The sequence below is a fragment of the Bubalus kerabau genome, chromosome 5 (genome assembly GCF_029407905.1).
Source record: "Bubalus kerabau isolate K-KA32 ecotype Philippines breed swamp buffalo chromosome 5, PCC_UOA_SB_1v2, whole genome shotgun sequence".
NCBI classification, from domain to species: domain Eukaryota; kingdom Metazoa; phylum Chordata; class Mammalia; order Artiodactyla; family Bovidae; genus Bubalus; species Bubalus kerabau.
Window position 1 is genome coordinate 65,933,505 of NC_073628.1, and position 15,674 is coordinate 65,949,178.

The window sequence follows — 15,674 nt, forward strand, 5'->3', positions numbered from 1 at the left end:
CGCTGCATGAGAGGTTTTTCCAAAGCATAATGCCAGATGATTGATTACCAGCTGAGCACCTGTGTCCAACAACAGAGAGGGCTGGTCCACTTTAAGGAAAACCCACCCAGAAAATATCATGCTTATAAATATTCTTAATTAATGTGTAATCACACTACCTGTAGCAAAAATGCATGAAAAGAGTATCTCAGGGAATGCGCCTGTTACTATAGAAATCTATGTAAGCAGAAAGATGCAGAAAAGGAGGAAATCAGTAATTGCCACTCCTGAAAAACTTAAGATCCCAAATGTCAAGGTAAAGCCTGACTTGCATAGGAAGAATTAGCAGTTTTTGAAATCCCCAGAGATGCAGATCCTTTTTCCTCTGTTTTGAAGTTACTATGATCTTCAGAATGAGAAAATGTTCATGCCCAAATTGTTCTAGAAAAGGAACTATTAGACAGGATAACCTGCTGGCAAGAAGTGTGTCCTATAAGCCAACAGACATCCAAATTAGTTGCAGAAGTAAGACAAAGGGATATTTATAAATGCTTAGGCAAAATGAAACAATTTTACTCAACTTATTCTGTTTCAGGGGATGTGGCTTGAAATAGCAAGATCTTTGCAAATGAATAATTTATGAAAGCTCTAGTACCCTTTGAATAACATAATTTAAATTGAAGTCATTCGTGAATAAAAGGAAGAGGAAGAACTCACTTCAAATTCTTCTAATTTCAGCATGAATTATCACACAGTTTTGATTTAAGGTAATCTAATAACTATTTTAGTTCTTTGTACCAGCTTCAAATAAATCCCTGCTTATGCAGTCAAAGCACTGCAGAGAAGTTAAAGTTCAAAGGAGCTTAGCTTGAACAAATGAGTCTAAGCCAAGTCTTGGTTTAAGTCCAGTTATAAAATGAGTTTTATCATGCATTGGTTCATTTCTTTTCTAAAATACATTCTTATTCTAGATCAAAAGAGAAGACTTCAGTACCAACAAGAATTAAACCTGACAAACCATGCCAAAAAAAAAAAAAAAAAACCAACAGAATATCATGTTTATTTATTGTGTCAAAAAGAACCTCTTTTATGTCACTGACATTCTCATTTAAAATCTTGTACTCTAATTAACAAAGTGGAGCTACATAACTATAACATCATCACTGATTTCAAATTTTGTCCAAAAGGCTTGTGTCTAAGAAATGAATAGAACAGAAGTAGACAATGTTAGACTTTCTACCCTCCGATAAAGAAAGAAAATCAAGCCAAAAATAATATAGCAATCAATCAGCTAATGGTCTTCTTTCTAAATGCATTGAAAGATCTCACATACCTCACATAAGTTTATGTAGTTTTTTATCAAGGTTAGCTCAACCCCTTGAACATTCTTATATTATTAATATTATACTTAAGATATTGCATATAAAGTTGAATTTGTTCACATGTACATTTACCTACCTAGATAATGCAAATATCTTGAGGATATTTATTCATCTCTACTCCCAGTACATAGCAAATGATACACTGAAGGTCATTTGTGAATGGACAAACAACTTCTGTATTTTTAGGAAGATGAGAAAGTGGTGGTGAAAGAAATGAGTCCTGGAATAGAGTTCACAAAAATGGTTGAGACAGTCAAGATGTATTTAAGTTGTGAACAACAAAAATCATTTCTAGACCATCTACTAGTTACTCATTAGCAGGCTGTTGTGTTTTATTTGTACCATTTTAATTTTTTTATTAAGTGTTCCATCCACATTAAGGTTGTTAGTGTTAGGTTTCTTTTTTTCCTAATTGTTTTAAGCTGTGTTGAGGTATTGTGTGTGCATGTGAAGTTGCATCTGTCGTGTCTGACTCTTTGTGACCCCATGGACCGTAGCCCTCCAGGCTCCTCTGTCCATGAGATTCTCCAGACAAGAATACCATGAATGGCAGAGCGAGTTGCCATTTCCTTCTCCAGGGGATCTTCCTCACCCAGGGATCAAACCCTGTTCTCTTCCACCTCCTGTACTGGCACGTGGGTTCTTTACCACTAGCACTTGGAAAGCCAAGTACTGAGGTATAACGGACAAACAAAAGTTGTATATATTTAAGGTGTGCAACATGATGTCTTGATATGTGTGTATACCAGGCTTCCCTGAGGGCTCAGCAGGTAAAGAAGCCACCTGCAATGCAAGAGACAAAGGTTCAATCCCTGGGTTGGGAAGATCCCCTGGAGGAGGAAATGGCAACCCACTCTAGTATTCTTGCCTGAAAAATCCCATGGGCACAGGGGCCTGGGGAGCTATAGTCCATGGGGTCCCAAAGAGCCAGACAGGACTGATCAACTAAGCACATGCACACTCATGTATATCATGAAATGATCACCACATTCAAGCTATTCAACAGATCTATCACATCAGGTCATTAGCGCTTTTTTTTTGGTGAAAATTCTTAAGACCTACCCTCTCAGCAAATTTTAAGTATATAATGCAATATTGTTAACTACAGTCACCACGGTGTCCATCAGCTGTCCAGAATGTATTCATCTTGCATAATTAAAACTTTGTACCCTTTGACCAGCATCTCCTTATTTCTCCCAAGCCCCACCCTCTGGCAACCATTATATTCTGTGTTTCATGTGTATGACTACTTTAGATTTCACATGGAAGTGAGATCATGCAGTATGTGTCTTTCTCTTAGCATAATGGTCTTTAGGTTCATCCATTTTGACAGAAATGGCAGAGTTTTCTTTTTTAAGGCTGGATAATATGCCACTACATATACTACTTTTTCTTTATCCATCCGTATCTGTTGACAGACGTTTAGGTTGTTTCCACACATTGTCTACTGTGAATAATGGTGCAATGAATGTGGCAGCGCAGATATCTCTTTGAGATCCTGATTTAATTCCCTTTAAATATATACTCAGAAGGGGGATAAGATAAAATAGACAGAACACTGGAACAGAAAAGCAAGTGCAGAAATAACTTCACCCATTTATGGACAACTGATCTTTGATAAGTGTGTTAAGAACAGCAATGGGGAAAGGATGGTCTCTTTAATAAGTGGTGTTGGGAAAACGGGATAATCAAATGCAGAAGGATGGAATTAAACCCTTACTTCACACCATAAACCAAAGTCAACTCTATATAGATTTAAATGTAAGACCCCCAGACCATAAAAATCTAGGATATAGAGGGAAAACTTCCTGACTTTAGTCTTAGCAATAACTTTTTGGATATGATGCCAAAAGTGTGGGCAACAAAAGCAAAAAATAGACAAGTGGTGTTGCATCAAACTGAAACATCTCTGCTCTTCAAAGAGCATGATCAACAGAATGAAAAAGCAATCCATTGAATGGGAGAAAATATTTGTAAATCATATGTCTGATAAGGAGTTGATATCCAAAATATGTGAGGAAATCAATAGCAGCAGCAATTCAATAGCAAAATAACAATATTAATAATAATGATAATCTGATTTAGCAATGGGCAAAGGATTTTGGACTGTAAGGAGATCAAACCAGTCAATCCTAAAGGAAATCAACCCTGAATATTCATTGGAAGGACTAACGCTGAAGCTGAAGCTCCAATACTTCAGCCACCTGATTTGAAGAACCAACTCATTGGAAAAGACCCTGATGCTGGGAAAGATTGAGGGCAAGACGGAAAGGGGTGACAGAGAATTAGATGGTTGGATGGCATCACTGACTCAATGGACATGAGTTTGAGCAAACTCAGAGAGATAGTGAAGGGCAGATAAGCCTGACCTGCTGTAGTTCATGGGGTCACAAAGAGTTGGACACGACTTAGTGACTGAAAAGCAACAACAAAATGTCCATTTGCATGGACATTTCTCATAATAAGACATGCAAATGACCCACAGATGCATGAAAAGGTGATCAATATCACTAATTATCAGAAAAATGCAAATCAAAACCACAATGAGATAGATATCACCTCACACCTGCTCAAGTAGCTTTTATCAAAAAAAGAAAAGATAACAAGCGTTGGCAAGAATAGGGAGAAAAGAGAATCCTTGTACACTGTTGGTGAGAATGTGAATTGGTAAGGCTATTATGGAAAACAGTATGGAGGTTCCTCAAAAAATTAAAAATAGAACTACCATATGTTAGAGCTAGGTTTTTTAAGACTAGAGACCAATTTATCGCTCAGAACTTCTAAACTCACTTTCAATCTCTCCACCACTACTGGGAACACAGCCAAGCTCTGCCCTAGTCCCATCCCATCTGATTGGACCATTGCCCTGTACAAAACTACATGTCAATGCTAATTTGCAATGAACAATTCATAACTCATAACCAAGTTATTTTAGCAGATGTTCCCCCTGGAGATCCCCCCAAAATAACTCCAAACAGTCCCTCCTATAACATCCCATGAGATTATCTTCTCTGTATTATCCTGGTTTTTTTAGTAGAAAGCCAACCCAAGAAAAAAGAAAGTAAATCATGGAAAAGGAGAAAGAAGCCTGTTTTCAAGCTAGGCTCCTTGTCCAGGCCTTTGCTACAAATCTCTGTGCAGACCTCTTGCAAACTTGAGGCTCTCCCCTTTTTCAGCTGTAGGTAAAGAACTATCAATACAAAGATGAGGCCCTTATAATGGAGGAAAGAGAAGATGGAGACAGGCTTCCGTTCCACTAGAATTCAGACACAGAGCTCTTAAGTCAAAGAATCTGGAAATTAAAACCTTGGCTGATTATACATCCTAAGAATGTAATCTCACCAACCCACACTGCCTCTCTTAAGGGCTCGATTTAGTTTGGCTTTCCACTTCCACACCTTCTAATTGTGGAATTTCCTTTCATTTTAATTCTCCTTGGGGCCAAACTATGATTAAACCAATACATATGGTTTCTAGGATTTTGAAACTGAGTTCTTCTGGCAAGAAGCTACTCAGAGTAAACCAGTCAACCCTCTCCAGTTTTCCCTGCCCAAAATAGATAGGGACCGACCCGGAAGGCAATAATTGACCCAGACTCCCCTGCATTTTCTCTTCTGCAGGAAGACAAGACAAAAACCCTCCTCTGGCAACCACAGGCTTGGGTATCAATTTTCCAGGAGCTCAGCACATTCTAAGTCACTGTACTCAGCTTTGGAGAGTCACACGATGTTAACATATTATTTACATCTCAGAGATAACCTTACTTTCTAAAACTTAATTGAAACGTCCACCTAAAAAAAAAAAAAAAGAAAAAGCCTTGATGGCTGCCCAAATAGGATTTACAGAGAGTAGCTTTTTCAAGTTGACATTCTCATGTCTCAGAGAAGCAGCAGCTGGCATGAAGGCACAATGATACAGAGACACTCACGTTCATACTGATAACAAAACCACTTGCACAGGCTCAACTTCTTTTCAGTCACTTAAGCACACAGACTTTCCTCTGCCCCTGCTTTTCTCCCAATGAGCCTAGAGCGCAAAACAATGATCTGTCTTTTACTTTTCAAGATCTGTCTTTTGCTTTTCAGGTGTAGATTTGTCCTTTCAGCAAGTCTGAAACTTTTCTACATCCAGGAAATGAGAGGTAAGGATATTTTGTTGCTGTTCAGCTGCCAAGTCCTGTCCAACTCTTTATGACTCTCTGAACTGTAGTCCGTCAGGCTCCTCTGTCCATGGGATTTCCCAGGCAAGAATACTAGAGTGAGTTGCCATCTCCTTCTCCAGGGGATCTTCTCAACTCAGGGACTGAACCTGTGTCTCTTGCATTGGCAGGCAGATTCTTTACCACTGAACCACCAGGGAAGCCCCTAAGAATATTTAGCTATCTTTTTTATTTTCCAACTTAAAAATAGACTTTTTCTTCCAGTTTAACTGAGATACAACTGATATATAACATTGTTTTATTTTAAAGTATATAAAATAATCATTCGATATGTATTTTAAGCACATGATGTATATTACAGAATGATAACTATAGGAAGTTTAGTTAATACCACCACGTCATATAGTTACATATTTTTTTCCTTGTGATGATAATTTTTTATGATTCACTCTTTTGACAGCTTTCAACTATACAACACAGTATTGTTCTCGCCAGTCATTAGCTATCTTTTCAACTTTCATGAACACGTGTCTCTACATGTTCATCTGCATATCCATGCTTACCATCGTATTTTATCAAGGACCTGTTTATGCCAGGCGTAACAGGTGTTTATGGGCCCTGTGGATATAATAAGTGTTGTAGGGCCCTGGGATATAATAAGCAATAAGAGAAACAAAGTTCATCTTCTCAGATCTCATGGATTTTTGTTACAGAAAAAATTCATACAATCATTTCATATTGTCTAAGTTTTATAAAGAAAATAAATTAGGGAATGTGATGGAGCATGACTCCATGGGGCCATTTTTGTTGGTCAGAGCCTTTAGCTGAATGACCAGATGAACTAGCAATGATGAGACTGAGAGCAGAATCTTCTAGAGAGAGGGTATGCAAGGTTCAACAGGGCCTGGGTTCAGGAGTGTCTGTGACCTGGTTGATGAACAGGAGGAAGGTCATTGTGGCTAGAGATTAGTGAGAAAAGCAGAAGGAGATGAGGTGAAAGGGGAGGCAGAAATCAAAACATTGAAGCCCTTAAAGCCATGTAAAAGAGTTTGGGTTTTATTCTAATGGCAGAGGGGAGGCATTCTGAAGTGGTTTATGATTTAAATACCACTTTTGCTTCTGTGTGGAAAATCGATGATAAAGAGCAAGAAAGGAAACAGAGAAACCACTGAGAAGTTGTTGCAGATTCCACAGGAAAGACCATGAGGGGCTTGTCCAAGTGGGAAACGGAAAGGTGAAGACTGGTAGGTGTGTTTAAGAATTTGTTTGGAGGTAGGGCTGCCTGAAGTTGCTGGTGAATAGCATATAAAGAAGGAAGGAAAATAAGGAATCAGCAACCATTGACTTGAGATGACAAGATATGGATTTGACAAAGAATTAATTTAATTAATTAATTAATTTAGTTTAGGGGCTTCCCAGGTGTCTCTGTAGTAAAGAATCCACCCACCAATACAGAAAATGAAAGAGACACAGGTTCAATCCTTGGGTTAGGTTTAGTTTGAGAAATTGTTGTTCTTTGGTTGCTCGGTTATTTCCAACTCTTTTGCAACCCCAGTGGACTGTAGCCCGCCAGGGTCCTCTGTCCATGGGATTTCCCAGGCAAAAATATTGGAATGGGTTGCTATTTCCTTCTCCAGGGAATCTTCCCAACCCAAGAATAGAACTCACATCTCTTTTGTCTCCTGCATTGGCAGGCAGGTTCTTTACCACTGGTACCACCTGGAAATCAAATTTTACGTGTGTGTGTGTGTGTGTGTTAGTCACTTAGTCATGTCCAACTCTTTGCGATCCCATTAACTGCAGCCCTCCAGGCTCCTCTGTCCATGGAATTCTCCAGGCAAGAATACTGGAGTGAGTTTCCATTCCCTTCTCCAGGGGATCTTACTGACCCAGGGATTGAACCCGGGTCGCCTGCACTGCAGTAGATTCTTTACCGTCTGAGCCACCAGAGAAGCCCCTGCTGCTTCTGCTGCTGCTAAGTCGCTTCAGTCGTGTCCGACTCTGTGCGACCCCATAGACGGCAGCTCACCAGGCTCCCCCGTCCCTGGGATTCTCCAGGCAAGCACACTGGAGTGGGTTGCCATTTCCTTCTCCAATGCATGAAAGTGAAAAGTGAAAGTGAAGTTGCTCAGTCATGTCTGACTCTTAGCGACCCCATGGACTGCAGCCTACCAGGCTCCTCCGTCCATGGGATTTTCCAGGCAAGACTACTGGAGTGGGGTGCCATTGCCTTCTCCGAGGGAAGCCCCTAAGTATATATTAATGTGTCTCAATTTTTATTAAAGGAAGCACTATATTTTGTATTTTGTCTGCCATTAATTTATTTGATTAGTCTATTGAAAAGTGTTTAGATTATTTCACTTTTTTCTTTAGAAGTGAGTTGTAATGAATGCATTTTCTTGTTAATATTATCTGACTAAACTTTGCACAATGAATACTCATTGAGATAGTCAAAATTGTATGCAGATCAGCAAAATTGAATACCTATTATATGGCTAGAACTGTATTAGGCAATGTGTATAATCCTACTGAGAGTTCTTAAAGATTTAAAAGCATTAAAGCATACAGTGAAAAAATAGGAACACACAGTCACATTCAGCTATTCCAGGGTCCTGGAGAATTAGGTATTCTGGATAAATGATATTTCTGGACATCTGAAAGGTAAAAGTTGAGCTGAAAAATTATTTGCTATCTACTGAATTATGTTGAAATCCTGAAAAGTGTATTATATACTTTCTAGATTTAGCCTAAAGAATAAATGATTCAAAATCATTCTTATAAATAAGAGCATTTATATTCTGATGTAGAAGATGTGGGACACTGACACGAATCAGTGCAGGTTCCAAGTTCCCTTAGCTTACGGAGGTAGAATGGCCATTCATTTTAGCAGACACCTTGGTAGAAGGACTCTTCTTTGAGGTACTTGGGCTTCCCAGGTGGCACTAGTGGTAAAGAACCCATTTACCAATGCAGAAGACAATAAGAGACTCGAGTTTGATCACTGGGTAAGGAAAATCCCCTGGAGGAGAGCATGGCAACCCACTCTCTTGCCTGGAGAATCCCCATGGACAGAGGAGCCTGGGAGGCTACAGTCCATGGGGTCACAAAGAGTCGGACACTACTGACCGACTAAGCACAGAGCATATCAATTTTACTGGACTTTTACTTCCTGGAGGGCAGGGACACATGGTTATTCACGTTTTTAGGTCCCCTCCACCCCTGCCCCCAGCAATGCCTGGGTCAGTATTAGGTATGGTTAATTAAACCGTAGACAAAGGATTTAGGAGAGTAAGAAATTTCAAACTCTCTTTGAATGAAGTGAGTTATGAGTCAATACAGAACTTTAAGCAATGATATTGAAAAGGCTAACAGACCAATATTACAAGACAAATAACCTAATCTTTGTCTAAAATTTATCTCTGTACATATGGAGAGTTTAGTAATGTGTGTGGACCAGCAAGAACACTAATGATGAGTGAAATGGAAGAGGAATCTCACCAGTAAGTTTAAGGGGGAAGAAGTTTTACCTTTTGCTTCTCAGAAGGAAAAGAAATAGTTTAGGGTGCAGTGTCTCATGTCCTCTTTCCCATATGATGTATTGTCATGAAGACAATGAGAGGTTACCCCTTAGGAATCTAAAGTACTAATCAGTAAACTGAACAAATGTGTACATTGAGCAGTAATTATTCAAACAGCACTTTGCTAGTGAAATTCACTAGCAAACCCTTTTCGGGGTTTACTAACTAGTCATAGTCTTATTTCCTCTGAAATGGAATTTTTCTTTGGGGTCAGGAAGATAATCCCAAAAAGGATAAATGAAAATTTAAGTATAAGTCTCTTCTCAAAGATTTTCCATTCCATCACACTATTAATGATTCTTGCTTTTCCCATACAAAAAGTGAATGTGAAAAAAAGAATAGTAAGCCCCTATTTTGAGAGAGAGAACCTTTAGGAAGATTTAGATAGTCCTTGACAGAATTACTATCTGCATTTTTAACTTTATTCATAATTTATGATTGCTACCCCGGCTCATTTTCCAAGCAAGGTTTAAACTAAAGAGGAAATATTTTTCTTTCTGTTTTTCTCATTGTATGTGAATCAAAACAGTTGTATTATTAAATTAAAAAGTACAGAGTGTAGCTATGTCTTTATTTTCTATGGGGACTGCTTATACATCCCAGGGAGTGTCATAAAGTGGGTTATAAGAAAGATGTACTCCAGAAGAAAAACCATATTGATATTGTTTCCAAAGTTTTGGCCATATAGTTTGGAGAAAAATGATCTTAGAAAAACAATGATGCATACTGAAATCAATACTGCTTTTCTAATATGGCAACTTCTAAATGCAAGATTTTATTTTAGAATAAATCCTTCTCTGACAAATTTTCCTTCCTGATACATTTTGGTATGTGGTTAATTTTATAAATTGCTTAAAATATAACATCTTTCTATTTTGGAAATTCATTGAATCAATTTCATAACAATTGAATCAAGGCCTTGAATAAAAGGATAATAAAGATAGGGTAAATTAAGAATAAGTACCTCAATCAATGGAAATGGGTGTGTCAACATGTTCTTTTCCTGCCACAACACACTCACATGGGCATATCCGGATACTGGCCCTCTAAAAGAGTTATGGAGAAATAAAAGAGAAAGTACTGTACACAATTATCCCACAGTAGCTTTGACCACCATCTCCCCATTTCCTCCTCCAGCCCCCTACCACTGCAATCACCCTCTACTCTCTGCTTTTATGAGTTCGATTTTTTAGATTCTTCATGAGAATTTGTCTTCCTTTGTCTGACTTATTTTACTTAGCATAATGTCTTCAGGGTTCATCCATGTTGTTGCATATGGCAGGATTTTCTTCTTTCTACAGGCTTTTTTCATTGTATATAAATATATCACATTATATATATCACATTGTATATATTATACTGTATATATATATCACATTGCATGTGTATATATATGTCACATTGTGTATATATATCTATATACATCACATTTTCTTTATTCATTCTTTTGTTGATGAGCATAAAAATGCTTTCAGTATTAGGCCACTTTGAGTAATGCTGCCATAAACATGGGAGTACAGATATCTCTTTAAAAGGCATTTTTACTTTTTATATTTGACTATGCCATGCAGCATGGGGTATCTTAATTCCCTGACCAGGGATCAAACCCATGTCCCCTACAACAGAAGGGTAGAGTCTTAACCACTGGACTGGACCACCAGGAAAGTCTCAAGAAGAGGCTACTGTTATGCAGATCTTCTGCCAATTAAAAATATTTATATATTTTTAACTCATCACATGAAGAGCATCATGGCTATTATCAGATGATTTCTATTAGTCTTCATTAGATTGATTTGGACTGTCAGTCAATGTCAGTGGTATCCCTGTGGCTCAGGTATCAGGTCACTGGTGATCAGTGGTTTTCAGTTGATGGGCAGTGGAATCTCAGGGTTCTGTGGATGTGCCTCTGATGTCACCAAAGGCGAACAGGTAGAGGCTGAGTGGGCAGCCTGGTCTCCTGCCTACATTTGAATCAAAACAATTTCACATTTATTTGCTTTATACATTGGGGTTCTACAAATGTCTCCCTTTGGAAAAGCTTTTATTTTTTCTTTACAGAGAAGATATTTGAAAATCCACGAACTAGATGCACTGCTATGCTCTTTATCTCTCCTTTCTTAGTAAAAATTCATCCATGGGTAAAACTAAAATGAAAATGGAAGCAAATACAAAATCAGCACCAAAAGCACTGTAATGAATCATAATTGCTCTAGTTATTAATGGCATATCACTAATGACGGCTCACTAAGAGACATGGAAGAGCAGAAATAAATTGCAGGTTATGTCAAATTCTTTCTGCCTGTAGCTTCAACTACTTCTTCCAATTTTAGAAAGATAGGAAAGCTAGTGAGTTAGAGTGGTGGGGCTTCCCAGATGGTGCTAGCAGTGAAGAATGTGCCTGCCAATGAAAGAGACATAAGAGATGCTGGTTTGATCCCTGAGTTGGGAAGATTCCCCTGGAGGAGGGCATGGCTACCCACTCCAGGATTTTTGCCTGCAGAATCCCATGGACAGAGGAGCCTGATGCTGCTGCTGCTGCTGCTAAGTCACTTCAGTCATGTCCGACTCTGTGCGACCCCATAGACGGCAGCCCACCAGGCTCCCCCGTCCCTGGGATTCTCCAGGCAAGAACACTGGAGTGGGTTGCCATTTCCTCCTCCAATGCATGAAAGTAAAAAGTGAAAGTGAAGTCGCTCAGTCGTGTCCGACTCTTAGCGACCCCATGGACTGCAGCCCACCAGGCTCCTCCGTCCATGGGATTTTCCAGGCAAGAGTACTGGAGTAGGGTGCCACTACCTTCTCCCACTCCAACACCCCTCATTACTAATGACATCACACCGCTTGAGGATTTTCCAGGGTATGGAGCTGAGAGCTGGAAGGCACTGATTTGATTTGATTTTTTTTCAATGATTTTAAAAGATGAACTTTTTGGATTGAAAGGGATACAGTCTGTTGAAGACACCTAGATTTTTGAGGTGTAATAGAATGACTCAGAGGGTAAAGAATCCACCTGCAATGCTGAAGACACAGAAGACACAGGTTCGATCTCTGAGTTGGAAAGATCCCTTGGTGAAGGAAACTGCAACCCAATATTCTTGCTTGGGAAATCCCATGGACCAAGGTGGGCTACAGTCCATGGGGTCTCAAAGAGTTGGGGACAACTAAGCATGCAAGCACAGCAGAGCTCTCATTTTTTTTTTAAATTCTAATCCCAATGGAAGAGAGCTTAAATAGCAAGAGAAAATATCCTTAGCAGATGTGTCTACTGAGTCTGACTCACAGGCTTGGAGTGGGAATCCCATGAGATCCCCACGACTGCTGCCCACGAGGAACTGCAGTGAAAGGGAAGAGGTTTAGCTCAGAGAACAAGTCTGGCCAGAAAGAGCGAGGGAGCAAGGCCTGTTAACAAACTCACCTAGATGAAGCCAAACAGCCTGATCATGGCATCCGGTCCCATCACTTCATGGGAAATATATGGGGAAACAGTGGAAACAGTGTCAGACTTTATTTTTCTGGGCTCCAAAATCACTACAGATGGTGACTGCAGCCATGAAATTAAAAGACACTTACTCCTTGGAAGGAAAGTTATGACCAACCTAGATAGCATATTCAAAAGCAGAGACATTACTTTGCCAACAAAGGTCTGTCTAGTCAAGGCTATGGTTTTTCCTGTGGTCATGTATGGATGTGAGAGTTGGACTGTGAAGAAGGCTGAGCACCGGAGAATTGATGCTTTTGAACTATGGTGTTGGAGAAGACTCTTCAGAGTCCCTTGGACTGCAAGCAGATCCAACCAGTCCATTCTGAAGGAGATCAGCCCTGGGATTTCTTTGGAAGGAATGATGCTAAAGCTGAAACTCCAATACTTTGGCCACCTCATGTGAAGAGTTGATTCATTGGAAAAGACTCTGATGCTGGGAGGGATTGGGGGCAGGAGGAAAAGGGGACGACATAGGATGAGATGGCTGGATGGCATCAGTGACTCGATGGACGTGAGTCTCAGTGAACTCTGGGAGTTGGTGATGGACAGGGAGGCCTGGCGTGCTGTGATTCATGGGGTTGCAAAGAGTCAGACACGACTGAGCGACTGATCTGATCTGATCTGAATCCTCTAAGTAGAGACGTCCCTGGTGAGCCAGTGGATAAGAATCTTCCTGCCAATGCGGGGGACATGGGTTGGATCCCTGTTCTGGGAAAATTCCACATCCCACTGGCCACCAAGCCCAGCCGCCATGACCACTGAGCCTGGGTGCTGCAAGCACTGAAGCCCACGCACCCTAGAGCTGGTGCACGGCAGTGAGAAGCCCACACACCACAGCTGAAGAGTGACCCTTGCTCACCACAACTAGAGAGAGCCTGCATGCATCAGTGAAGACACAGAATAGCCAAAAATAATTCGTTAATTAAAATCTTCTAACCCATGAAAAAAAATCCTCCAAGTAGAGCTTTGTGGGAGATTCAGGTCTGCAGAAAAGCAGGGTGTAAGATGGAAATACAACCAAGAAGACAAGAGCCTGTAGTATTGCTGGAACTCAGTACCCAAGGTTGAGCATCTTCTCTTTGGGAATAATCCATGGAGTCATGAGCGATTTAACGAAACCTGTCACAGACTAACTGTCCCAGTGAGCCAGGCCATCCCTGAGTGTGGGCCAGGCCCCGGGTATAACACACAGGAAAGACAGCAAGTGCAGGGCTCCTTCAATAACCTGACCCACCTCCCTCCCTTTATCTACATAGGATTGGGGTGGAGGGACCCCTAGAGTCACCAATTGAAAAGTGAAAGTGAAGTCATTCAGTCATATCAGACTCTTTGCGACCCCATGGACTGTAGCCTATGGGGCTCCTCCATCCATGGAATTTTCTAGGCAAGAGTACTGGAATGGGTTGCTTCTCCAGGGGATCTTCCCAACCCGGGGATCGAACCTGGGTCTCCCGCATTTCAGGCAGACTCTACCATCTGAGCCACCAGGGAAGCCCAGTTAAAAAGTAAAAATGTTCAAGACAGAAAATCCTTTCTTCACACCCAGGGTTTTTGAAAACTTCCTGGGTCACTACTTTTTAATGACACACACAGAAATCCAGATAACCGCTGTAGTAAAATTAGACACAGTAACACTTTGATCTGTATCTTTATACATCAATACTTGTTCTAGAGGAACGATTAAGGAACGATTAAGGGTTGAGAAACTGCCCGTCATAATGTTACTAACAGGGGCCATGAGACGCTTGCAGGAATTTTACTTCAAAGTCTGAGGAGAATTGCCTTTACACATCTCACCAAGTGCAAGGAGTGCCTTGAAGGGCAGAAAATACCTGACAACAGAACTTTGAAGCCTCCACTCTCCACGCCAAAGGGGTGAGGGGAGAAGGGATCTATTACTTTTGAATCAAGGGAAAAAAACCTCCAGCTAGATACAGCAGTGCTTCCTCCTTTAGGAAACCCACGTCTCTGCATCGGTCTCTGCAGACACAGCGCCCACCCTGGGGCTGAATTCCTGACGGGTCACTTGCCTGGTGACCTTAGAGAAATGATTTAACCTCCCCGAGTCTCACTTTTCTTATTTTCAAAATGGCATCATGGTGATACATTTCTCATAAAATGGGATTAAATACATATAGGCTTGCGAATTTTCTGGTGACTCTTCTCATCATTATGAATAATCGCCAAAATGATATGGAGAATCAAACAAAGCTATTGAAATGGCAGAAGCCACAAAACATGCATGGAGAGAGGAAATGTAAGAGACCAGAGACAAGAGGTGGGCCTTCCCTTTGTCTTTTTTTCCTTAAGATTTATTTATTTGTGGCTGTGTTTGGTCTTTGGAGAAGGCAATGGCAACCCACTCCAGTGTTCTTGCCTGGAGAATCCCAGGGACGGGGGAGCCTGGTGGGCTGCCGTCTATGGCGTCGCACCGAGTCGGACATGACAGAAGCGACTTAGCAGCAGCAGCAGCAGTGCTTGGTCTCGTTTGCTGCATGCGGGCTTTCTCTGGTTGTGGTGAGCGGGGCTACTCCCTGGTTGTGATGCGCAGCCTTTTCACTGCAGTGGCTTCTCTTGTTGCAGAACACAGGCTCGATAGTTGTGATGCACGGGCTTAGTTGCTCTGCAGCATGGACGATCTTCCTGGACCAGGGATCAAACCTGTGTCCCACGCATTGCAAGGTGAATTCTTAACCACTGGACCACCAAGGAAGCCCCCCAAAAGGGCTTTCTTTAAAGATAATCTTTTGTCCACTTCACCAAAAGTACATGTCAAAGTTGGAAGAAGTGTTAACAGCAGCTTGAACCTCAGATAATTTCAGATCATCTGGAGAGCTACTACAACCAACTGCTGGAGATCTGTTTGCAGGGGGTGCAAGGGACTTTAGAGAGAAGGAGAAAAGGAGCAGAGTACAGCCTATTTGACCTCATAGCAATGTTGATTTTGTTTTTGCTTGCCAGGTTTTATATTTTACTCTTGAGAGGCTGAATATAGAACCGATGGCCCAAGCAAATATGACAATAGAACTCCGACCTACCCACAAGGCCTGATGCCAAACCCCAGTTTCTTTAGCAGTCAGGCCCAGAAGCCAAAC

At 40.8% G+C, this 15,674-nt stretch overlaps 1 long non-coding RNA gene across 1 annotated transcript; it reads right to left on the reverse strand.

The window, feature by feature from the left end:
* Positions 1 to 1,072: 1,072 nt before the first annotated feature.
* On the reverse strand, positions 1,073 to 10,135 carry LOC129653910 (uncharacterized). The gene is made up of 3 exons (XR_008715268.1): positions 10,063 to 10,135; positions 1,438 to 1,581; positions 1,073 to 1,174 (listed from the first exon to the last, which is right to left on the reverse strand). It is a non-coding gene; the product is annotated as an uncharacterized LOC129653910 (long non-coding RNA).
* Positions 10,136 to 15,674: the final 5,539 nt, after the last annotated feature.